At 36.8% G+C, this 27,087-nt stretch overlaps 1 protein-coding gene across 13 annotated transcripts in view; it reads left to right on the forward strand.

Annotated features, from left to right (window-relative positions):
* LCORL (ligand dependent nuclear receptor corepressor like) overlaps positions 1–27,087 on the forward strand; it is a 120,307-nt gene that overhangs the window by 51,534 nt on the left and 41,686 nt on the right. The window lies entirely within an intron of this gene.

A 27,087-nucleotide genomic window follows, 5' to 3' on the forward strand; every position in this document is an offset into this window, starting at 1 on the left:
TCATATACTGATGGGCACTTAGGTTGCTTCCAGCACTTGGCTATTGTAAATTGTGTTGTTATAAACATTGGGGTACATAGGTTCTTTTGAATTGGTGTTTCAGGGTTCTTAAGGTATAATCCCAGCAGTGGAATTGCCAGGTCAAAAGGCAGTTCCATTTCTAGTTTTCTGAAGAAATTCCATAGTGTTTTCCACAGTGGCTGCACCAGTCTGCATTCCTACCAGTAGTGCACTAGTGTCCCCTTTTCTCCACATCCTCTTCAACACTTGTTTGTTGCTTTGTTTGTGATGGCCATTCTGACTGCTGTGAGGTGGTATTTCATTGTAGTTTTAATTTACATCTCTCTGATGACTAGTGATACTGAGTATCTTTTCATATGTCTCTGGGCCCTCTGTGTGTCCTCCTTGGAGAAGTGTCTGTTCAAGTCTTTTGCCCATTTTTTAATTGGGTTGTTTGTCTTCCTGGAGTGGGGTTGTGTGAATTCTTTATATATTTTAGAGATCAAACCCTTGACTAAGGTATCATTTCCAAATATGTTTTCGTATACAGTTGGTTCCCTATTCATTTTGCTGATGTTTTCTTTAGCCATGCAGAAGCTTTTTATTTTGATAAGGTCCCATTTGTTTGTTTTTTCCTTTGTGTCCCTTGCTCTAAGGGGACATATTGGTGGAAATATTATTACTGCATGGGATATCTGAGATTTCCCTCCCTGTGTTCTCTTCTAGGACTCTTACGTTCTCATGACTTATATTTTAAGTCTTTTATCCATCTTGGAAAATCTACATGTCATAGAGGTCTGCTTTTCTCTAATATTTTTTACTTTTAAAAAATTTTACATCAGGTTCTCAAATTCATGGTATTTTAAACTTTTTAAACTAAACCACAACATGTATTAATTTGTATACTTTAAAAACAGTGATTATGTCTGTTACTGTGTACCCCCAAATAGCAGGTTGTTAGATGACTAGAATAAAAACTACTATGATTCTTTTGCCTACTTTTTTGAAAAGATGTACTTTTAAAGCATAAAGATACAAAATTTTCATTGCCCTTGTAAGTAATACATGTACAACTCTAATTTAGAATTCTTAAAAATGTTTTCTCTCAGTATCCAGTGATAAAACTTGAAAACTTTAAAACCAATTGTAGTCTACCTGCAAATTTAAGACAACCCAGCATACTAAATTGGGTGATATTAGAATCTCAGGATTAGGGCCTTTTACGGAAAAAAAGAAAACTTTTAATGGTCAAGAAAATTGGTCATAGACTGAAGTATTTCATGTGTCCTAAGCTAAAATATTATGCTAAGTGAAATAAGTCAATCAGAAAAAGCTAAGAACTGTATGATTTCACTCATATATGGGATATAAAACTGAAACTTGTGGACACAGACAACATTGTGGTGGTTACTAGAAGGAAGGGAGTAGGGGGAGTGGTTGAGGGGGACTAATATATGGTGACAGAAGACGGTTTGACTTTGGGTGGTGGGCATACAGTGTTGTACACAGATCTTGTATTACAGAAGTATATACTTGAAACTTCATCTATGATCCTATTAACCAATGTCACCCCAATCAATTTAATTAAAAAAAATTTAAGTATGAAATGCTATACTTACAACTGTCACCCTATCTACTAACATCTTTAAAAAAAACAAAACCCTGGGGTGTGTGGCTTGGTTGGAGTGTCATCCAGTAAACCAAGAAGTCAAGGGTTCAATTCCCAGTCAGGGCACATGCTTGGGTTGCAGATTCAGTACCCAGCTGGGGCTCATATAAGAGGCAACTAACTGATTTTTCTCTCCCTCCCTTCCCCTCTCTCTGAAATCAATGTGCATATAATCTGGTGAGGATTTAAAAATATATATATTTTTATAGGAAGTGGGAGATATTTCTTATCAGCTTTTTTTTCCAGATAATTTTTTCACCTATTGTAGTTTAATGAATCACAAACTGAATGACAAACTCCAGTGCAAAAAGCAAAAAGCAAAACAACAACAAAAAACCGTGAGTTATAAACCAGTCATTTAATCAACCTATCATCTTAACTCCTTTGTAAAAGGTTAAAGTTCTGTTTTATCATAATTTTGAATCTCATGTTTTTAGTTTCTTGTTTTCATACAAAGATCCTTTTTTAAAATGCAATTTTGTATAGAAATAGCACATCGTTAAACATACTCTAACAAATGAGCTTTCCTCTCTTATTTAATATGATACAGTTAGTATTCTGTTTTAAAGATTTACCCATTCTTTATGGCACTTTAGAACCCCAGTAGCTGATTAATTCCGAATGTCTCTTACTGAGTCCAGGATTCTAGCAGAGCGTATAAGTGTGATAAATTAGTTTTATAAATTATTGTCACTATTTTTAGCTTATGTATAATTATGAACTATCAGCTACAGTAAACTATTTGCTGTTGGCTAATTGCACATTATACCCACAGCCTGTACAGATTGTTTTATAAAGTTCATCTATTGATTAGAATTCATTGATTGGCTAATACTAAGTAGCAACTATCCCCTGTCTTTCTCCATATGAGTTTATATTTTTATCCGTGCGTCTTTTCCCCCTAAAGTGTTTTGAATGAGGTCTTATAAAATGTCAGATCCTCGGTGGAAGGGGCAAAGCATAACCTTTACCATTGAACAAATATGGATTCACATCTTGCCTTATGATATACTACTGTGATTCTGAAAAACTACTTTCCCTTTTTGTAACGTTATTTTCTCATGTACAGAAGAGGCATAATAATTGTAGATGCTTATTTTATTGAAACAGAATATAATAATCTAGAATTTAGTGGCTTTTTAATATACTTTATTGATTAAAGTATTACAGTTGTCCCATTCTCCCCTCTTTATTATTCCCTTCCACCCTGCACACCCCCTCCCACCCACATTCCCCCATGGATCATACATACAAGTTCTTTGGCTTCTAGATTTCCTGTACTATTATTGCCCTCCCCCTGTCTGTTTTCCACCTATCATTTATGCTACTTATTCTCTGTACCTTTTCCCCCTCTCTCCCCCTCCCCTGCTTGATAAACCTCCATGTGATCTCCATTTCTGTGATTCTGTTCCTGTTCTAGTTGTTTGCTTAGTTTGTTTTTGTTTTTGCTTAGTTTGTTTTTGTTCATTTGTTAATAACTGAGTCTATTGTCATTTTTCTGTTCATATTTTTTATCTTCTTTTTCTTAGATAAGTCCCTTTAACATTTCCTATAGTAAGGGTTGGTGATGATGAACTCCTTGAACTTGACCTTATCTGAGAAGCACTTCATCTGCCCTTCCATTCTAAATGAAAGTTTTGCTGGCTAGAGCAATCATGGATGTAGGTCCTTGCATTTCATGACTTCGAATACGTCTTTGCAGCCCTTTCTTGCCTGTAAGGTCTCTTTTGAGAAATCAACTGACAGTCTGATGGGCACCCCTTTGTAGGTGACTGTCCCTTATCTCTTGCTGCTTCTAGAATTCTCTCCTTCATTTTAATTTTGGCTAATGTAATTATGATGTGCCTTGGTGTGTTCCTCCCTGGGTCCACCTTTTTTGGGACTCTCTGAGCTTCCTGGACTTCCCGGAAGTCTATTTCCTTTGACAGATTGGGAAAGTTCTCCTTTATTATTTGTTCAAATAAGTTTTCCACTGGTGGCTGTTTCTTTTCCCCTTCTGGTACCCCTATAATTCAGATGTTGGAATGTTTAAAGATGTCCTGGAGGTTCCTAAGCCTCTCCTCATTTTTTTGAATTCTTGTTTCTTCATTCTTTTCAGTTTGGTCATTTTTTTCTTTTTTCTGGCCCACTCCATAGATTTGAGTCCCAGTTTACTTTCCATCACTATTAGATCCCTGTGCATTTTCCTTCATTTCACTTAGCGTAGCCTTCATTTTTTCATCTAATTTTTGAGGAAAAACAACCAGTTCTGCGAGCATCCTGATCACCAGTATTTTGAACTATGCATCTGATAGGTTGGCTATCTCTGGGTCACTTGAAAGTATTGGTTCTGGGGCTTTGATTTGTTCTTCTGATTGAGGCATTTTTGGTCTGGTCATGCCTGTTAGGTATGAAGGGCGGAGCCTTAGGTGTTCACCAGGGCAGGGCAACCCAGTTTCTGGGTTGTGATGCTATATGTGGGGGTGGGGTCAGAGAGGGAGCAATGGTGCTTGTTCTGTGCTCTCTCAGATTTTGGTCCCCTCTGCCACTTCCCACAAGGAAATTGGGCCCTTCTGGTGCTGGTTCCCAGGTGGGTGGGTTTGTGTACGTTCTAGGACCCTGTGGGTGTCTCTAACGAACTCTCCTGTGAGGCTGGGAGTCTCTCCTCAACCCCCACAAGTTTTTCCAGTCGGGGGCTTTTAGGCTTTATTTCCTGGCGCTGGGGCCCTGGGGCCCTGGGGCCCTGGGTTGCGTGGTTTGTCTCACTGCCTGTTTTTTGCCTGGTTTATCTGCACGCAAATGTGTGTCTGCAGTCGCCAACTGCCTTGTGCACCTTCCTGGGTTTGCTCNCCCAGTTTCTGGGTTGTGATGCTATATGTGGGGGTGGGGTCAGAGAGGGAGCAATGGTGCTTGTTCTGTGCTCTCTCAGATTTTGGTCCCCTCTGCCACTTCCCACAAGGAAATTGGGCCCTTCTGGTGCTGGTTCCCAGGTGGGTGGGTTTGTGTACGTTCTAGGACCCTGTGGGTGTCTCTAACGAACTCTCCTGTGAGGCTGGGAGTCTCTCCTCAACCCCCACAAGTTTTTCCAGTCGGGGCTTTTAGGCTTTATTTCCTGGCACTGGGGCCCTGGGGCCCTGGGTTGCGTGGTTTGTCTCACTGCCTGTTTTTTGCCTGGTTTATCTGCACGCGAATGTGTGTCTGCAGTCAGCCAACTGCCTTGTGCACCTTCCTGGGTTTGCTCATTTCCTCCTTGCACCCAAGTCACCAACCACCGATTTTCCCTGCTGGGACCCCTCTCTCTCTGCCGGCCGTTGACTCCACCCCTCTTACCAATCTGGATAAATGGTTTGTTGTTGTTGTCAGACTTCAGTACAGTCTAATTTTCTGTCTGTTCTGGTTATGTTTTTGTTTCTAAATCTTTGTTGTCCTTAAATTTGATTTTGTGAGGAGGTACAGTATATCCACCTATACCTCCATCTTGGCCGAAAGTCCTTTCCATGTCCTTTTTTAAATACCATATAGATAAATAGTTATATTAAGTAGTGGTAGGCCATGACTTTTACTAAAACCTCAAGGAGATTATAAGAAGTGAAAATTGGAAATATAACTGATGTGCAATGAGAGTTTCCTTTTATAATAATGATATGAATTCTTATGATATCATTGATTCATCCCCTCACCGCCCCCCCCCCCAAAAAAAAGCTATAAAATGTTATAAAGACAGAGATCCTCTGGTTGTGTGTTCTCTGCTTCTCTTGCCTGGCTGATTCCTCACTCTGCATGGGCAGTTGAGACCATCTGTGGAATGAAAAAGAAGCTTCAGGAAACCCATGTCTACTAATTTGATTATTGATTTTTATATTTTTCTTCTGCAGTGTATTTTAAGTATGCATTGACATAGTAAACCAAAGTGAAAGCAACATCACCAGTATCTGAGTCTTCATTCTTCCCTGCCTTTGAAACAACTAGCTCATAAAACTTCCAGGGGGATACTTTTGGAAAGCAACATTTGGGAGGGTCTTTTATGGCTTATATTCAATAGCCAAAAAAGAGCAATATTAGTCTCGCTAGTTGAGTATTAAACCTCATTCCTCAGTTTACCTTTCTGCCTATCACTGTAGCAGTTAGGTATACTAAATGATCTTACCATGTTCAGAGAACAGTATATTTAAATCATATAGTAGTCCATAGTAGTTTTATCAAACTCAACTTATTTTGAATAGAGTTTTAACCTCATTTTCATTTTACTCTATTGTTAAAGTATTAGATTTTCATTGGTAGGGAGTCTCCTTTTTAACACTTTTACTTTGTTTTCTGTTTATTCCCAGGAATGCCCCTCTTTAGCAGATCTTAATGATTGTCTGGAGATGTCGATGTCTCTCTGAGGGCCACAGTGGTTACAGTGGGTATGTTCTGCAAACACTTGTGCCTCGGCCAGGCAGGATTCACTTACAGTATCCTGTGGACCAATAACCTCTAAGCTCTGTTGCAGGTGGCTGTGATAGAAATAAGGCATTATCTAAACACCAGTTTGGGGGGTCAGAGATTGATACTAAATAGCAAGTGTCATAGCTATTGAGGAGGCAGTACAAAGGCCTGTCATGGGAAATGTGTCAGCATTCCAAATAACTTCTAGTCAAATTTATACTACAACGCAGGCTATTGTGTAGAGAAATGTGATCACAAAGATAATGTATGTAGGGTGACTTACCTAACTGTAACCCTGCAAGGGAAAAATGGTTTACCCTCCTCTTCAGTATCATAATGGATTGTTCCGTATCTCTAGGCTACCAGCTAGGCCAACTGAAAGCTTGTGCCATTGTCATTTATCTGTTCTGACCCTGGCTTACGTGGCAGAATATAAAAGTAGATTGTATAAGAAGTGAAAGCTGGATGAAGCAGTATGGGAGTAGAATGTCTGGTACATAGAATGATTATTGTATTGATAGTCTTACGTTGGTGATTCCTAATGGGGACAATTTTTTTAAGTTAGTCTAAATACAGTTGTGATTTATTTTATTTTTCTAAAAATATTCAGAAACCTCTCAATCTTTTCTGCTTTACCATGCTTACCATACTGTTCTCCATCTGACCTCCTCTGTTCAGAGTTTTAGGAAATGAAGTAGTAGCTGTAGTATTTTATCATGGTGATTTAAAAATAGCATGCTATTTTGCTAATATAATTTCCATGGTATTATTTTATCAAGGTTTTATTTTTCTTTAATTTTACTTCCTTGCTCAGAGGTTCTTAACCAGGGATACCACCCAGCAAGTTCATGGGTTGGATTTTCTTAGGTCCATGAAATTATTTGTGGGAAAAATGACATCTTTATTTTCACCAACTCCTAGGTGAAATTTAACATTTTCTTCAAATATAAATATTGATAACAAATCACAGTAGTACCTGTTCTAAGCAATAAATATTAGATATTTTATGCCATAGTGTATCTTCAATTATTGTTTCTATTCTCACTGTTTTGAAATTATGGTACATATTAAATTTACTACTAAATCTTATTTTATTTTTTAAATTACTTTATTGTTGTTCAGTTACAGTTTTCTGCATTTTCCCCTACCACTCCACACCACCCCAGACAAACGCACCTTCCTCTCTTGCTTCCACCTTCCCCCTTGGCTTTGTCCATGTGTCCTTTATAGTAGTTCCTGAAAACCCTTCCCCCGATTGTCCTGTCCCTGCTTCCCTCTGGCTATTGTTAGATTGTTCTTAATTTCAATTTCTCTGGGTGTATTTTATTTGCTTTTTTCTTTTGTTGATTATGTTCCAGTTAGAGGTGAGATCACATGATGTTTTTCCCTCACCACCTGGCTTATTTTATTTAGCATAAATGCTTTCCAGTTCCATCCATGCTTTTGCAAAGGGTAGGAGCTCCTTCTTCTTTCTGCTGTGTAGCATTCCATTGTGTAAATGTACTAGTTTTTTGATCCACTCATTTACTTAAGGGCACTTAGGTTACTTTCAGCACTTGGCTATTGTAAATATAAATTATATATTTTAATGCATTAAGAAAAAAGTACATATTACTATATCTCACTTCAAAATATTTTTGACAATTATATTTCAATATGCTTGGTTTGGGGGGGTAACCCTACATATTTGTGTACTGAAAACATGATTCTGAGGAACCCATAGTTTTTACCACACTGCCAAAGGAGTCTTTGCACAAAACGGGCTAAGAACCTATCTACCTTCTTTGCTATTTGATCTTCATGTTGTCCCCAACATGTTGTACCTTGAGGACTGTGTCCTGTAATTTACATATGCGTACACATGCATATTCATGAACGTATACATATTTTTCTGGCCCTCCCCATCTCATCCCCTCTTCTGACTTCAACATTTAACCTCTGTGATGAGCCACAGCCTCACCTCAAGTTCCATGTGATTTTCTAGATATCTTCATATATGCCATGGGAGGAATTTTAAGTTCAATAAATCTAAGCTAAACTTACTTCCATTTTTAAACACCTTCTTTTTCCTCTTGTATGTCCCATTAATTAATGCCACTCACAAAATATTAGACTGCAAGAATCATTTTTATTTTTTGTTTTTCTCCCTCTTCTAAAAGGGGGGTTATTAATAAGTTACTACTGATTATTACTAAGGCTGCTATGAACATTCTTACACTTTTCGAGCATCTGTTTTTTTTGGGGGGGGGTTGTGTTTTTTTTTTAGCAAAATACGTAGGAAGAGAATTGTTGGGTTCTAGTGTCAGTGTACATTTAAAATATATTAGAAACTGTAAAACCTTTCCAAATTTATCATTTCGCAGACTCATTGGGAATGCATGGGAGTTCTAGTGGCTTCAGATTGCTGTCGCTGATTATTGTTACCAGTTTTTTCTAGCTAATTCTAATAGGTATAAAATGCTATCTCATTTTGCCTTAAATTCTATTTCCCTGATAACTTACTGAGCACATTTGAGATTCTTATCAGCAATTTCTGTATCTTTCTTAAAGAATCCGGCCATTCAGGTCATTTCAAGTCATTTGCCTGTTTTTTAAACTTTAAAAAAAAATTTGGAATTACAGTTGACATGCAGTATCAGATTAGTTTCGGGTATATTCCCAGTGATTAGAAATGATGTAACTTACTATGTGATCATCCCAATAAGTCTTGTACCCAGGTGACACCATACATAGTTATTAGAATACTACTGACCCATTTTTAATTGTGGTGTTTGCCTTTTATTATTGAAAATGGGCATGCTTTTTTGTAAATTTTGAATGTACTTTATCAGATCATTAGTAATGTTTTATATTTTTGTTGAATAGGGCTTTAACATTGTTGAAGTGCCTTGTGAAGTTGAAGATAAAGTTTTGATATTTTCCATATGGTAGCTAAAGAAACTAAGCATGTAAGACTACTAGGCTAAGACTAAAATAACCAAGAAAATACAAGCGGACCTCTGAAAAGTTGAGAGAGTCTTAGTAAGTTTACTTTTTTAAGATGGGTTTTACAAACTGTTGACTATTTCAAATGTTTTATATAACAAGTTAAACACATGTACAAAATGAAATAAGAATTTTTGTTCTGATTGAATATTTTTTTCTTCCTTATGTTCCAAATCATTGACTTGATTCTCAGCTTCATCCACTCCACTGTTGATTCCCTGTAAATTATTTTTTGTTTCACTTAATGTAATCTTCATTTCTACCTGGGTCTTTTTTTGTGCTATTGAAGTACCCAATGAGTTCTTTGAGCATCCTATAACCAGTGTTTTGAACTCTGCATCTAATAGATTGCTTGTCTCCTCATTCCACTGCCTCCCTGTGTTTGTTTTTATTTATTAGGTAAAGCTGCTTTGACTCCCTGTCTCTGTAGTGTGGCCTATTGTAGAAAATTGCACTAGTAATTTAGGTAATCACCAGGGTGGGGCAACCTGTGAAAACCAGGTTGAAGGAATCTCCAATAGGGAGTCACCACTCTGTGGTTCTGTGTGGGGGAGGGTTCAGAAGGGGGACAGTGGCTACTGCCTGTCCTCTGGAGTTTTATCCAGAAGGAAGCTGTCTCCCAGCACTCACCCTGATGCCAGACACTTCAGATTCTCCCTGTATGGCCCTGGTGCGCTTCCAGCTGCTGCCCTGGTGCTGAAGCCCAAAGAGATGAATTTGTGTAAGACCTAAGACTGCTGTGAGTCCTTTACGAGTAGTTTCCTGAGAATCCCACAGCTTCTTCCACCTCCCCAACCGATACTAGTTTTTACAGTCAGAAGTTATGGGGCCCTGGGTAGTGTAGCTCAGTGGATTGAGCGCGGGCCTGAGAACCAGATGATCGCGGTTCGATTCCCAGTCAGGGCACATACCTGGGTTGCAGGCCAGTTCCCAGCTGGGGACTCACGAGAGGCAACCATACACTGATATTTCTCTCCCTCTCCCCTTCCCCTCTAAAGGTAAATAAATAAAATCTTTATAAAAAAAGAAGTCATGGGGACTTAAAACATCCTAGCACTGGAACCCTGGGCTGGATGGTCTGGTGTGAGGCTGGGATCCCTGGTTCCTGAGGTGTTCCTTCTAATTTTTATCTACTACATGTGGCTGTTTGAGCATCTGTTCTGCTTCTTTGCAACTCTGCCTGTCTCCTTGTGTCTGCCTCTTACCCATCTGGAAGAATGTGACTTCTTTATTCTTTGGTTGTTGGTCTTCCACACAGCTCAATTTTCTGATGATTCTAGGTGATATTTGTTTTGTAATCTAGTTGTATTTTTGCTGTGGTTTTGTGCGGAGGCGATCTATGCCTCCGTCTTGACTAGAAGTCTCCCCAATCTTATAAAATACAGCTCTTCCAGCAAAGTAGGAGGGATTACAATACCTGATATCAAACTATACTACAAGGCCACTGTAATCAAAACAGCCTGGTACTGGCATAAAAACAGGCACATAGACCAATGGAATAGAGCAGAGAGCCCAGAAATAAACCCAAACCTCTACAGTCAATTAATATTTGACAAAGGGGGCAGTAACATAAAATGGAGTAAAGATAGCCTCTTCAACAAATGGTGTTGGGAGAACTGGGCAGCCACATGCAAAAAAATGAAACTCGAGCACCAACTTACACCATACACCAAAATAAATTCAAGGTGGATAAAAGACTTAAATATAAGCCGGGAAACCATTAAAGCCCTAGAGGAGAGCATTGGCAACAAAATCTCAGATATTCCACGCAGTGATATTTTTACTGATACGTCCCCTAGAGCAAGGGATATAAAGGAAAGAATAAACAAATGGGATCTCATCAAAATTAAAAGCTTCTGCATGGCTAAGGAAAACAGTATCAAGATACAAAGAGAAGCAACTGTTTGGGAAAACATATTTGCCAATGATACCTCAGACAAAGGTTTAATCTCCAAAATATACAAAGAACTCACTCGACTCCACTCAAAGAAGACAAGCAACCCGATTAAAAAATGGGCAGAGGACTTGAACAGACATTTCTCCAAGGAGGACATACAGAGGATCCAGAGACACATGAAAAGATGCTCGATATTGCTAGCTATCAGAGAGATGCAAATTAAAACCACAATGAGATACCACTTAACACCAGTCAGAATGGCTATCATAAACAAAGAAACAAACAACAAGTGCTGGAGAGGTTGTGGGGAAAAGGGGACCCTAGTTCACTGTTGGTGGGATTGCAGACTGGTACAACCACTATGGAAAGCAGTATGGAATTTTCTAAGAAAACTAAAAATGAATGTGCCTTTTGACCCAGCAATTCCACTATTAGGAGTATATCCTAAGAACCCTGAAACACCAATCCAAAAGAACCTATGCACCCCGATGTTCATAGCAGCACAATTTACAATAGCCAAGAGTTGGAAGCAACCTAAATGCCCATCGGTCGATGACTGGATCAAAAAGCTATGGTACATTTACACAATGGAATTCTATGCTGCAGAAAGGAAGAAGGAATTCCTACCCTTTGCAACCTCATGGATAGAACTGGAAAGCATTATGCTGAGCGAAATAAGCCAGGCAGTGAAAGACAAATACCATATGATATCACCTTTAACAGGAATGTAAACAACAAAACAAACAAGCAAGCAAAATGTAACCAAAGACACTGAAATACAGAACGTGCTGACAGGGTCCAGAGGGTAGAGGGGAAAGAAGCACAGAGTAAAAGGGGATGGACTCACATGAATAAGTATGAAGGACACATGGACAATAACTAAGACGGGGGGCAGAGATGGGAGGGAGGTGTTGAGCACTGGGGGGGGGACAGGGCTGGGAATACAAGAAAGAAAACTGTACTTGAACAGAAGTTAAAGAAAAAAGAAAAAAATTAAAAAAATAAAAAATAAATAAAATACAGCTCTTCCTCTTTACTTGAACTCTGAATGTCTGAACTCAGGAACTGAATAAATTCAGATAAGTTTACAAATATATTTTTAGCTACTGAAGACTCAGGGATCATTTAGATCCAGGTATTGTAATATCCCTTGAGACTGAAATTGCTCTTTAAATTATGTAAATTTTAAGAGCCAAGTAAATTTGAATAAGGATGGATATTTGCACTACTGTTTTTGTAAGACCGAATGGTCTGGTGGAAAGAGTATATATAATCTGGGACATAGGAAGCTGGTATTCTAAGCCGTGCTGTTATCTCTGACTTGATCTTTCTTGATTTTTGTTTCTTTTTCTGTAAAATCACATGATTGGATTGGATTATGACTCTGAGCCTCATAGATCTCGAAGTGGTCCTGAAAGCTGCTAAAAATCTAGAAGCTCTTTTGACATTTCAAAAATCCAGAAAAAGTCTTATGTTTACTTATAGTAAAACTGTAAACCACACAAGAAATATGTTTATATTTGGTTCAAATTGCTGTTTCTTCACAAAATTTGCCAGACAGAACAACTTAATTCTTACTGGCATGTCTTTGAATTAAATTTAATAGGGAATTAAATTACGCCTTTACAATCATATTGTCTAATAAGTTGTATTTCCCAAGGCATAAGTAACCATAGTTTATGCTTACAAATTAAGATTAATACATTTTTTCTGGAGAAATCAGAAATCCATCAGTGCTCATGTTTTTGTGTTATCTCATAATGCAAAGTAGACTTTCCAGGGATTTACTTCCTGTATTGGTTTTCAATTATACACCTAGACTTCATTTTATTCCATTTCTTTTGTTTCACAACTACAGTTAAACTCTGTTCTGAAAATGTATTGATTAATTTGTTTGAAACTGTGAGTAGTATTTTTCTTGGAAATAAATGTTGAATAGTAATTGGAGTGTAGAAGTCTATAATGGTAATTAAAAAGTGGTATACTTGTTATGTGACTATATCAGCCAATGCTTCTGCTGTCTGTCATTTCTTTTCTGAGAATTGAAATCTCAATTTGGAAAAATAAGGATATCATTTCACTCTTCTCTCCAGATACTTCTTTGATTCCCTCCTTTCTTCTACCCCTTCTATACCCACCAAAGTAGCAATATATAGCATTTGGGCTTTATTGATGGGTAAAGTATGTAAAACTAGGGTACTGTATAAGAAGATTACTTCAAAGGGATATAAATTAAGAATGTGAGGGAAGAGATTATTTTTTACAAGTCATAGCTACCTTGTTTTTCCTCTATGTAGCTGCATATTTGGTATATCATTTTGAATGTCACTGGGTGGAGAAATAATTTTTGCTTAATAAGTATTAATATGTTTTCCCCTCTGCTTTTTAGGTAGACAAAATACTTTTTTCTGTCTCAGCTTGAGGATGAAATTAGTTTTGAAATGCCTTAATACCACCTTTACTGAATGCTTTTAGTCTATGGAGAAAGGAAATTTACTAATGAGATATTTGCTCACTAGTAGTCAAGAAGTGTCAGATAGATGTGCTGTGTAGTTGTCAAAATGTGAGTTGGAATTTGGTTTTTAAATAGGTTAATATAGCACCTTTTAAATTTATCTATAATGTAAAATCAGTCGCTCTTGCTGCATAATTTTTCAGATCTACTTTCCTAAATTTCCATGATTATTTACCTACTTATGGAATGATATAATTTGCATCTAAATTAAGCTGTCTGTAACATCTTTTTTTCAAAAGTGTCAGTTACCTTATTTATTAATGAATAAATACAGTCTCAAAGCATGTACTGACATCAGAACTAAGCATTATGAATAGTTCAATGCCATGTTGTAATTATTTTTCTAAAGGATCTCTGGTGCCATCTACTGAATAATTTTTTAAAGGAAGAAAAGCATATGAAATCAGTAAATTTTTTACTTAATCCAGCTTTTTTAATTCATTGAGTTTATTTTTTCAGAGCACTTTTAGGTGTACAGAAAAATTGAGCGACTCAGTTATCCCTATTATTAACACCTTTCATTGGTGTATTACATTTTCTACAGCTGATGAATCACTGTTGATACATTATTATTAAATGAAACCTGCAACACACAGAGTGAACCTACATGTACAACATACTCTGTGTGTTGTACAATTGTGTGAGTTTTGAAAATGTACAGTTTCATGAATCCACTTCACAGTGTCATACACAATAGTTTCACTGCTCTAAAAACTGTATACTGTATTCTACCTATTCATCCTTCCACCCCTTGCCACCAACCTGTGTCAAACACTGATATTTTGTAATGTCTCCATACTGTTTTGCTTATTTCCATAAAATTATATAGTTGATATCTTAACAGTGCGTAGCCTTTTTAGATTCACTTCTTTCACTTAGCAGTGTGCATTTAAGGTTCCTCTTTGAGAGAAAGAGAGTGTGTGTGTGTGTGTGTGTTTCTGTGGCCTGATAGCTCATTTCTTTTTATTGCTGAGTAATATTCCATGTTATATGTATACCACAGTTTGTTATATGTATACCATTCACCTGTTAAAGGACATCTTGGTTTCCAATTTTAGCAGTTATAAATATTTACAAGTTTATGTGTGAATGTAAGTCTTCAACTCATTAGGGTAAATACCTAACAAGGCAATTCCTGGATCCTAAGCCAAGAGACTATTGAGTTTTGTAAGAAACTGTCATATTATCTTCCAGGGTGACCATACCATTTTTGTGTTGCCATTAGCAATGAATGACAGTTCTTATTGTTCCACATCTTTGTTAGCATTTGTTACTGTTTTGCATTTTAGCCATTCTTTTTTATGGTTAATTTTGTATTATATTTTATTGATTATTCTATTACAGTTGTCCCAATTTTCCCCTTTTGCCACCTTCCATGCAGCAGCCCTACTCCCTCAGGCAGTCTACCCACTATTTTTCATGCCCATGGGTCATGTGTATAAGTTCTTTGTCTACTCCATTTCCTATACTGTACTTTATATCCCCATGGCTGTTGTGGAACTGCCTATTTGTACTTCTTAATCCCCTCATATCTTCACTCATTCCCCCACACCCCATCTGGCAATCATGAAAATGCTCTCTATATCCATGATTCTGTCTCTGTTCTTTTTGTTTGCTTAGTTTGTTTTTTTAGATTCAGTTGTTGATAGCTGTGAATTTATTGTTCATAGTTTTGATCTTCTTGTCCTTAAATAAGTACCTTAAAACTAAAGGATGATGTACTCCTTTAGCTTTTTTTCTTGTCTGGGAAGTTCTTATATCTGCCCTTCAATTCTAAATGATAGCTTTGCTGAGTAGAGCACTCTTGGATGCAATGCCCTACTTTTCATGACATTCAATATTTCTTGCCCTGGCTGGTGTAGCTCCGTGGACTGAACTCGGGCCTGCGAACTAGACGATCATGGTTTGATTCCCAGTCAGGGGATATGCCTGGGTTGCAGGCCAGTTCCCGGCAGGAGACATACCAGAGGCAACCATACATTAATATTTCTCTCCCTCTCTCCTTCCCTTCCCCTCTAAAAAAGATAAATAAATAAAATCTTAAATAGATGTAGATATAGATATAGATATAATTTCTTGCCAATCCCTTCTAGCCTGCAAACTTTCTTTTGAGAAATCAACCAACAGTCTTATGGGAACTCCCCTGTAGGTAAGTAGCTTCTTTTCTCTTGCTGATTTTAAGATTGCTCTCTTTATCTTCAACCTTTGGCATTTTAATTATGATGTATCTTGGTGTGGTCCTCTTTGCATCCATCTTATTTGGGACGCTCTGTGCTTTCTGGAGTTGCATGTCTATTTCCTTCAGCAAATTAGGAAAAGTTTCTTTCATTATTTTTTCAAATAGATTTCCAATTTCTTGCTCTTTCTTTTCTCCTTCTAGCATCCCCTCATGATGCAAATGTTGGACCTCCTGAAGTTGTCCCAGGGGCTGCTTATACTATCCTCATTTTTTTTATTCTTTTTTCTTCTTGTTCTGATTGATTTTTTCTTCCGTATTCCAAGTCATTGATTTGACTTTCAGCTTCATCCACTCTACTGTTGTTTCCCTGTAAATTGTTCTTTATTTCAATTAGTGTATCCTTTGTTTCTGACTAGATCATTTTTTTATGCTGTTGAGGTTCTCACTACATTCCTTGAGCATCCTTATAACCAGTGTTTTGAACTCTGCATCTGACAGATTGCTTGTTTCCATTTTGTTTAGTTCTTTTTCTGGAGTTGTGATATGTCCTTTCATTTGGGTCATGTTTCTTTGTCTCCTTATTTGGGCAGCCTCCTTCCATTTATTTCTGTGCATTACGCAGAGCTCCTTTGACTCCATGTCTTGGTAGTGTGGACTAGTGTAGTAGGTGTCCTGTAGGGTCCAGTGGCACAGACTCCCTATCACGAAGGTGGGTACTCGAGGTGCGGCCCTTCATGTGGGCAGATTACACCCTCCTCTTGTAGTTGAGCCTTGGTTGCTGCTGGCAGATCAATGGGAGGGATTTATCCAGGCCAGTCAGCTGCAAGGATGGACTGACCACTTACCACTAACCTCTTCTCCCCATGGAGGATTAGCTGTCCAGGGATAGGGTTGTGGTGGTCCAATGTGGTCTGTAGCTATACACTGGGTATACTGTCCCTGAGGTTTCTTAGGTGGTGCAGGCCAAGGTCAGCCCACACCTGTGGTCTGCCCAGGTCCACCCAGCCTGAGGTATAAAGGAATCTGAGATGGTTGCTCCTTGTGCTGGGGTTGGAGATTTCCAGGTAAAGGCAAGCTGTGAATCTAGGCTGGCTGCTGCTGGTGCTGGGCCTTGGGCCACTTAGCAAGAGGTAGGAGGGCTGGGGGCTTACTGAGGACAGCTGTTGCTTGTTTGATAAGATTTTAGAAGTTGTGAAGTATGAGCCATGATCTGCCATTAATAGAGGAAAGTCTCTGTTAACAGCTTGGCTAGACCCCTAAGTTGGGTAGAAGGGAGTCTTCAGGGTATCTCCAGAGCAGGGCAAAAAGTGTTAGGCTGCTGGAGTCTCAGATATAGCACCCACCTGCCGGCTCTTTGGCTCTGTGTAAGGAGCATTCAGAAAAGGGACAGTGGTATCTGCCTGCCTCTCTGTCTGGAGAAAGCTCTCCCCCAGCTCCTGCCTTGATGCCAGACACTTGAGTTCCTCCCAATATGCCACTGATGACTTTTAGACTGATACTCTGGTCTTAGAGTTAGGAGGGAGTAAATCTGTGGGTGGATTCTTTTAAGGCAAACTGCTTGGGATTCCATAAGGTGCTCCTACCCACTGGTTTTTGCAGCCAGAAGTTATGAGGCCTTTTCTGCCTGGTACTGGAACCCTGTGCTGAGGTCCTGGTGTGGGGCTGGGACACCTTGCTCCTGAAACACCCCTCCCGAATTTTTATCCACCACACTTGAGTTTGGGGACCAGCCCGCTCTACTCTCTGCCTATCCTACCAGTCTGTGTGGATGTGGTTTCTTTAATTCTGTAACTGTCACATTTCTACTCAGTTCCATTTCTGGTGGTTCCGAGTGATGGTTGATCTGTATTTTAGTTGTAATTTTGATGTGGTTGTACAAGGAAGTGAGCCACGTTTACCTATTTTTTTACCATTCTAATAGGTATTTAGTGGTATCTCATTATTGTTTTAATTTCAGTTCCTTGATGACATATATTGAGCATCTTTTCATGTGCTATTTGCTATCTGTGTATCTTCTTAAGTGACATTCTGTTCAGATCTTTTGCATATTTTTAACCCATTTGCATTGGGTTATTCATTTTCTCATTGTTGGGTTTTAAGAGGGTTTTTTTGTATATTTAAGACATAAGACACCTTTGTAAGGTTATGCAAATATTTTTCTCTAAGGTTTTCTTTTTTTCTGATTTTCTTTTCATTCTCTTAATAGAGTCTTTCAAAGACCAGAAATTTTAAAGTTTTAATGTAGTCTGGGTTACCAGTTTTTTTTATGCCTCAGTTTTGTTGTTTTCTGAAACGTCATTGTCAAACCTGAGGTCAGCATGGTTTTCTCCTATACTATCTTTTAATGGTTTTATAGCCGTATTTGTACCTTTAGTTATATGACATATTTTGAGTTAGTTTTTGTGAAAGATGTTTTATCATGTTGATAAAATATACTTTTTCAAAGTATGTAATTCAGCCCTGACTGGTATAGCTTAGTGAATTGAGTGCAGGCTACAAACCAGAGGGTCAGTTTGATTCCTGGTCAGGGCACATGCCTGAGTTGCAGGCCAGGTCCCTAGTGAGGGCCACATGAAAGTCAACTATACATTGATGTTTCTCTACCTCTCTTTCTCCCTCCCTTCCCCTCTCTCTAAAAATAAATAAATAAAATCTTTCAGAAAAGCATATAATTCAGTGGTTCTTAGTATACTCAGTCACAAGTTTTGCAGCCATTACTATCTGATTCTAGAACATTTTCATCATCTTAATGAAGTCATTAACAGATTAGCACTCACTCTCTCATTTTTCTTCTACCCTCCTTCCCGCTCTGGCAACCACTAATCTACTTCCTGTGTCTATAGATTTGCCTGGTTTAGACATTTCATGTAAATTAGGCAATGTGCAGCTTTTATTTAGCATAGTGTTTTTGAGGTTTATCCTTGTTGTTGCATGCATTAGTTTTTCCTTTTTTATGACTGAATAATACTCTATTAAAATGTTTTTTCTTGATGTCAAAGGACATCTCATTGCAGTTTTGATTTCATTTCCCTAATGACTAATGATGTTAAGCATTGTGTGGCCATTAGTAGTATGTCCTTTGGAGATGTCTATTCAGATTATTTGCAATATCTTAATCATTGTACATTTGTCTTTTCATTGTTTTATTGTAACAATTATTTTTATACTCTACACACTAGACCCTTTTAGACATGAGATTTATAAATCCTCCCATTGTTTGGACTGTCTTTGCACTGCTTCCTAGTATCCTTTCAAGCACAGAATTTTTAAATTTTGATCAAGTCCATTGCACCTAATTTTTCTTTTTCTTCCTTGTGCTTTAAGTGTCAAATCTGAGGAATCATTGCCTTAATGCACAGTTACGAAAATATTGGTCTATGCTTTCTTCTGAGATGTTTATCGTTTTAGCCTACTCTATTTAATAGGTCTTTGATCCACATTAAGGTAATTATTGTATAGGGTCTGAGGTAGAGGTCCTGCTACTTACTGGCCTCATAGAATGCGTTGGGAAGTATTTCTTAGAGTTTGTGAAAGACTGGTATTAATTCTTTTTTTAATATATTTTATTTATTTATTTTAGAGAGAGGGGAAGGGAAGGAGAAAGAGTGGGAGAGAAACATCAATGTGCAGTTGCCTCTCATGTGTCCCCTACAGGGGACCTGGCCTGCAACCCAGGCATATGCCCTGAATGGGAATTGAACCGGCAACCCTTTGCTTCACAGGCCCATGCTCAATCCACTGAGCTACACCAGCCAGGGCAAGGTGTTAATTCTTCTTTAAATGTCCATTGGTATTCACCAGGAAATCTCTCTGTCCTTGGTCTTTTCTTTGTGACAAGTTTTTAGTTATTGATTCACTCTCTTTCCTTATTATAGGTTTACTCAGATTTTCTATTACTTCTTGAGTCAGTTTGTTAATTTGTATCTTTCTAGGAATTTGGGCATTTTATCTAGGAGATCTAATTAGTTGATGTATATTTTTATGGTATTTCCTGAGTATCCTTTGTGTTTTTTTTAATGTTAATGTTGATATCTTTTCCTTCATTCCTGATTGTAGCCATTTAAATCTTGTCCAGTTTTTTGCTTGGTCAGTCTATAGCTAAAGGTTTGTAAATTTTTTAATCTTTTCAAAGAACTAACTTTTGGTTTCATTGAGCTTGTCTGTTTTTTTCCTATTCTCTATTTTTCCTGCTGTCACCGTATATTTATTTATGCTTGATTTCGGTTTAACGTTTAATTTATTTTCTCAAGTTGGTAGGTTAGGTAATTGCGTCATTGATTTGAAAATTTTTTTAACTATATGTATTTGCATCTGTAAATTGTCACTGCTTTACCTACATCTCATACCTTTTGGTATGTTGTGTTTTCCTATTCTTTCAACTTTTAGCATATTCTAATAACCCTTGTGATCTCATCTTTTACCTATTACATATTTATGATTTTTTTTCACATTTGTTAATTTTCCAAATTTCATCTTCTTACTGACATTTTTTTTTCATTTCTTTGATGTTGGAAAACATACTTTTTACTTTTTTAATCTTTTTAAATCGATTGAGACTTGTTTTATGTCTTGGAGAATTTTCATGTGCACTTGACCAGAACACATATTCTGTTGTTTGGGGGTAGAGTGTGTTCTATATGTGTCAGTTAGGTGTAGTGATTTATGGCTTCTACTTGTTTGTTTTTTTTGTATCATTTTTTAATCCATTATTAAAAATGGTCTATTAAGTCTCCAACTATTACTATTTTTTATAAAGATTTTATTTCTTTATCTTTAGAGGGGAAGGGAAGGAGAGAAGGAGAGAAATATCAATCAATGTATGGTTGCCTCTCGTGAGTCCCCCACTGGGAACTGGCCTGCAACCCAGGCATGTGCCCTGACTGGGAATCAAACCTACGAAATGTGGTTCGTAGGCCCGCGCTCAATCCACTGAGCTACACCAGTCAGGGCTCCAACTATTACTATTGAATATATTTCTTTAATTCTGATAGGTTTTTTCTTTATGTATTTTGGATTGAACATTTATTATTATAAAATGACCTGTTTCAAATGATAACTTTGTCTGGTGTTAATATAACCTCCCAAGCTTTCTTTTTCTTAGTATTTATACAGTATGTCTTTTTCCTCCCCTTCTTTTAATATAATTTTGTCTTTGAATTTAAACTGTTTGATAGCATATAATTAGATTATTCTTATAATCCCTGTTGCCAGTCTCTGCTTTTCATTTACATTTAATGTAACTACTGATAAGGTAGGGTTTTCATCTGTCATTTACTATTTGTTTTCAATATGTTTTTGTTTTTTCTGTGTCTCCTTTATTATCTTCTTTTGTGTTAAATAGAAATTTTCTAGTGTACCATTTTAATTATTTTGTTGTTACTTTTATTGTATTTTTTCCTTACTTTCTTAGTGGTTTCCCTGGGTATTATAATTAACATCTTAAGCAACAATCTAGTTCACCTTCATACCTCCTTAAGTTCAGTAGTATACAAAAAACATGATTCTATGTGTGTCAAAACGATCTCTCCTTTATGCTTATATTGCCTTTTGTATTACATCTTAGATATTGTTTGTCTACCAAGACAGACTCATAATTATTGTTTGGTGCAGTTATCTTCTAAATTAGATAAGAAGGAAACATTACAAACTAAAAATACATTCATTTACAAACAAATACATTTATACTGTACTTTACCTATGTGGTTACTGTACTGGTGTTTATTATTTTTTGTGTGTGGATTTACTTTACTGTCTGGTGTTCTTTCATTAGGTCAGGTCAGCTAGCAAAAAAAATTATTTCTGAGAATGTCTGAATTTCTTCTTTTTTGTAAAGGATAGTTTTGCCGAATACAGAATTCTTGGTTAACAGTCTTTTTCTTTCAATTCCTGAATATGTCATCGCACTGAGTTTTGGCCTTCATGAATTCTGATGTGATATTGACTGTTAATCTCCTTGAGGGTCCTTGTTTGTGATGAGTTGATTTTTTCTTGTTTTCAAGATTGACTTTTTCTCTTTGTTTTTTGATGGATTTATTATAATACATCAGTATGTCTAGATGCAATGCAGTGTGACTTCTTTTTTATTTATTCTGTTTGGAGCTTGCTGGGCTTCTTGGATATGTTGATAAATGTTTTTCATAAAATTTGGGTCATTATCAGCCATCATTTTTTCTAACAATTGTGCCTCTTCCCTCTCCTTCTGGGACTACCATTTCTGTATGTTGTACACTCAATAATGTCCCACAGGTCTCTGAGGCTCTGTTCAGTTTTTTTTTTTTTTAAGAGAATTTAGCTGTTTTCTTTCTTTTTTTTTCCTTCCTTCCTTCCTCCCTCCCTCTCTTCCCCCTTCCTCCCCCCATCAGTCCCTTTCTGCCCTCTCTTTCTTCTTCCCTTTCTCTGCTGAGACTAAGTCCCTTGGCCTATTTTCAAAGTTACTGATTCTTTTTTTAACCAGCTGAAATCTGCCGTTGTATCCATCTAGTGAATTTTAATTAGTGAACTTTTACAACTTGACAATTTTAATGTGTTTTTTAACGTATATTCGTTACATTTTTATTTAATGAGATAGTCTTCAGATGCTTTTCTTTATTCCTTTATACATGGTTTACTTTATTTTTTAACTTTACCAAGACTCTATTTTTTTATTTTTAAATATATAATTTTTATTATGTTCTTTCCATTACCATTTAGTCGCTTTATACCCCTTGCCCCACATCAGTCACCACCTTTTGTCCATGTCCATGAGTCCTTTTTCCTTTTGAATGTTTAAAATGGCTTATTTAAACTTTCTATCTAGTAAGTCCAGTACCTCAGCTTCCTCAAATATGTTTTCTATTGACGTCTTTCTTCCCATGTATGGGCCATGCTCTGTTGTTTCTTTGTATTTCTCATAATGTTTCATTTAAAAACTGGATATTTTAAATAATACAGTGTGACAGCTATGGAAATCAGATTATCTCCCAGCTCAGAATTCGTTGCTGTTGCTGTATATTATTATTGTTGGCTTGTTTAGTGACTTTTCTGAACTAATTTTGTGAAATCACTCATATTTCTTAGTTTAGTTGTCAGTAATTTAACAGATTTCCTTAAATTTCTAGAACCATAAGATTCTTGGTCTTTGCCTAGGAGTTATGTCTGTGTTGAGGAAAGCTACCTCAAAACTAGAATGGGAGGAGGGGAGTAGGGCAATTTGAAAGATTATGTATAGTTGTTGTTTTTACAGAGATTAACCAGTGTCCTTTCTTTTTTTTTAAAGACTTTATTTATTTATTTTTAGAGAGTGGGAAGGGAAGGAGAAAGAAGAGAGAAACATTAATCATTTGCCTCTTGCTCGTGCCCCAGCAGGCGACTGGGCCCACCAGCCAACCACATGCCCTGAGCAGAAATTGAACCGACTGCCTTTTGCTTTGTGGGGTGACACCAGACCAAGTGTGCTACTCTAGTCAGGGCTAACCAGAGCTCTTTGTTTAGTGGAATGAAATCCCTCACACAAAAAAACTTTAAAGTGAAAATGAAAAACTCACAAGGCTCACAACATTATTAAGAAAGTCAAATTCCAAGAAAACCCATCAGCTTTCTGAAGCATGTTTTCCTGGTTTGGTTTTTGCTCAACCTTTAAGTTTAGCCTCATTAGCTATCTGTATTGACTGAAAATTTTCAAAACAGTCAGGACATGTTTCTCTTTATTTAATCGTCCTTTCTTTAGCCCAGCTCTCTTTTCTTACCTTCTACTATAATCAGCCAGAGGAAACCCAAAGGCCTCTCAACACTTTGTTTAGACAGTTCCCCAGACAGATTACCCAACTCATTAGGCACATGTTTTACTTTCCAAGTTACTGCAGACAAGTGTTGTTTCTCTGCTACTACACGATAAGTATATTCTTTCCTTCATTTCCCAGTAACATTTACCTCATTTTAAATACTCTTCCTAAATTTAGGCCAATGTATAGTTTTAAAGGCATGCCTGTACATTTTAGGTTTTAATTACGGTAGCATCCCACTAATATATACCAGAATCTGTATTATTTATCTATTACTATCTAACAAATTATTTAAAATATAGCAGTTTAAATAAATATTTATTATCTCACATTTTCTCTGAGCCGGAAATCTGAGAGTAGCTCAGCTGTATGTTTCTGACCCAGTTTTCTACTTGCAGCAGTAAAGGGGTCAGGTGGGGTTCCAGTCAGTCATCTGGGATTTGACTGATCTGGAGCATCCTCCAGTTTCACTTACTTGTCTGTTCACAGTAGACTGTAGTTCATTTTGATATATGGCTAACCATAGGGCCTCTCACAGTATGGCTTCCTCCAGAGCAAGTAATGAGAGAGTGAGGGAGGAAAGAGGAGAGAAAGGGAGAGAAAAGAGATGCTAGGATAGAGCAGGGAGAAAGCAGTGAACAGCAACATTCAACAGTATCCAACATAGAAACCACATACACTTATAATCTAGTATCAGAAGTGAAGTACACTTCTGCAGTATCCTATTAATCACACACAGCACCCCTGATACAACATGTATAGTGTTTATACAACACTGTAAAACCAGAAGATGGGAATCACTAAAGACCATCTTGATATGGGCTACCACAAAGAGCATGTTAAACTTTTTAAGTACATAGTTAAATTTGGAAAATAAAAAGCTAAAGCAAAAATAAGTTTCTTCTGTCTTCTTGAGGGCAGTAGACACCATTTCTGTGTAACAACATTCTATCTTCTAGCTAAGTATTTATTATTTGTCTTACCTTTGAAAACACTTGAGTTTATAATCCCTGGCCTAGGTCTTTGATTTACTCATTTGTTTTTATAATTATGATAGCTTGTACTTATAATTTAGAAAATTCATTAGCAGCAGAACGAATTGATGTCTCTGTCTCAAGGTAAAAATCAATAAATTAGCCCTGGCTGGTGTAGCTCAGTGGATTGAGCACGGGCCTGCGAACTCAGAGGATCGCGGTTCGATTCCCAGTCAGGGCACATCCCGGGGTTGCAGGCAGGTTCCCTGCAGGCCAACTCCTAGCAGGGGCCTCACGAAAGGCAACCATACATTGATGTTTCTTTCCCTCTCCTTCCCCTCTAAAGATAAATAAATAAATAAACTCTTTAAAAAAAAATCAATAAACTAAAGAACCAAAAAAGAAAACCCATCAAATGATTAGCAGCTGAGCATTTTTATTGTCTGTCTCTTTCTCTTATTTATTTATTTGTTTGTTTGTTTGTTTGTTTATTAGTTTTTGCCAAGTTCTTTGGTCTTACACATAGACTTATTTTCTAATATAAAGAGACAAAAACTGTGAGTAGGTGAATAGTAGAGAGTAGCGTTATCCTGTTTTAAACTTAGCTCTAAACTCAACCCTAAAGTATAGCCCTAATCATATGTTGTGAGTCTGATTATGTTTTTATTCCTTTCAGAAAATTCAGTTATTTTGAAATTATAAAATGACATTAGTCAGTAAACTGCAGGACAGTTAACCAAAATATCTAGAGATACATTCAGTATCTCCTCATAATACATAATGTAAAGCAAAATTAGGTTTGGAAAAAAGGTGGAGAAGAAATCTTCAAAGATTGTTAGAGGTAATGATCAGGAAGTGGTATAAACTAAGAATCCTTATGTTCAGCATGGAAATTTCATGTTTTGGTAAGTCACTTTAGTTAAGTTACATGTGCCAATATTATTATTTATTTTAAACCAAAAAATATCACATGGGCTTAGATATCATACCCTTTCTATATTTCCCTTAATATTTTACTTATTTATATAATATAATTGCTCAGTTTGTGTCTTTTTGTTTCTCTTGTTATTCTCACTCTAACTTAAAAGCTAATATTTATCACTGCAAGCCCCATTATGATTTTTCAAGGTTCTGTTATTCCCATTTTTATGAACAGAGAAACTAAAAGATAAAGGAGGTATGTAACTAGCCTATGTTCATAAACATGACTCAAGATTCCAACCAATAAGCTAAAGTTTTTTTTTTCCCAGTAGCCCAAAACCAATAGTGCCTTTCTTTCCCACAGGTTCAGAGAAGAAGTGTAAAAGCTAAAACACTACTTTTTTCAATAGATTTTCAGTCCCTTTCCTCAGACATTTCTTCAGAATTTAAAACGTTTTATTTGAAAAGAGACAATGTAATGGAGATGTTTATTATGGACCATCTCCAACAGTTTCAAAACAGCATGCTGTCATCAAATATATTAATATTTCTGCAGGGACCATGAATAGATCCATGTCATCCTAGGTCACACTTTGCTAACAAGTGTGGGGGTGGTCATAGTGAAAGTGTTTATTGCCTCTTCTCACCTCCAAATACTGTGTTTTCAAACCTCCTTGCATTTTAGAATTGGGAATCTATAATAATAAATGCTAGTTCAAAGAGTTGCCCTCATATATCTTAGACAAGTTCTCCAGCTAATACTGAACCCCCTAACTACAGAAACTTGACCGTTCAGTCTCAGATCAGTAGACCTGTTCACTTAACACTGATCTGCCTGGGTAAGTGTTAAAGCACTTAAGGGGCAAAGAACTGGCATCTCAAGAAGGAAGACCACTTGAAGAAGTATGAAGCCTAACCGAGTATGCTTAGTTATCCTTTCCAGTTTTCCAGCTGTTCAACTCGGAAGGAGCAGAGTAAATAAAAGCATTGAGTTGAGACCAGAAGTGTATGTGAAAAGCTACCACCAACCCCCTTCCCAATACCACAACTTTTTATTACCATTATATAACTCTTTATGACTAGTCTGTCCTTATTCTACAAGTCTCACTGTAAAATCATTAGATTGTTTTGACCTCTTGTACACATTTCAGGTGGAATTACTGCTGACCTCAATATAGTTGTAGCCGTTCAGTGTGTTTGGAGATCAAGGATTAAGAGCTTTAATAATGGTATTGCCATTTTTATAGGAGAATCCTAGTAGAGGCTTGCTAAAACCTTTAGGAGTGAAATGTCATTAATTCTACAATTTACTTTTAGTGGATCTGCAAACCAAAAAAAAAGTTAAAAGAAAGCAAATGTGGAAGAATACTAACAGTTCTTGAATCTTGGTTGAGGTTGTCTGTGTGATTATATTCTTTTCTGATTGAAATTTTCAATATAAAAAGGTGAGGAAATAAAAAATCCTTGATGATGACATTCAAGCTATATATGAAATACACATTTGACAGAATTGAAGAATTTAATGGTAATTAACAGTTATGAGAGTTTAGGTGTTTTCTTTAATAGATAATGTGCTTTTGTATATTAAGTAAAAATTGCTTAATAACATATATATACAATTTATTTCACATATTGAGTTTTACTATGTAGTAGAATACATTTGAATCAAAACTATTAAGACAGAACTGCAGTATATCAAATTCCTTATCTGTATTTTAGTTTGTGATCAAAATGTTTATTTTTAATAAATGATTTAATATGCCAAGGTTTGGGGTTGATA

Source organism: Sturnira hondurensis, unplaced genomic scaffold, assembly GCF_014824575.4.
Source record: "Sturnira hondurensis isolate 20B ecotype Veracruz unplaced genomic scaffold, ASM1482457v3 Scaffold0000780, whole genome shotgun sequence".
Lineage (NCBI taxonomy): Eukaryota > Metazoa > Chordata > Mammalia > Chiroptera > Phyllostomidae > Sturnira > Sturnira hondurensis.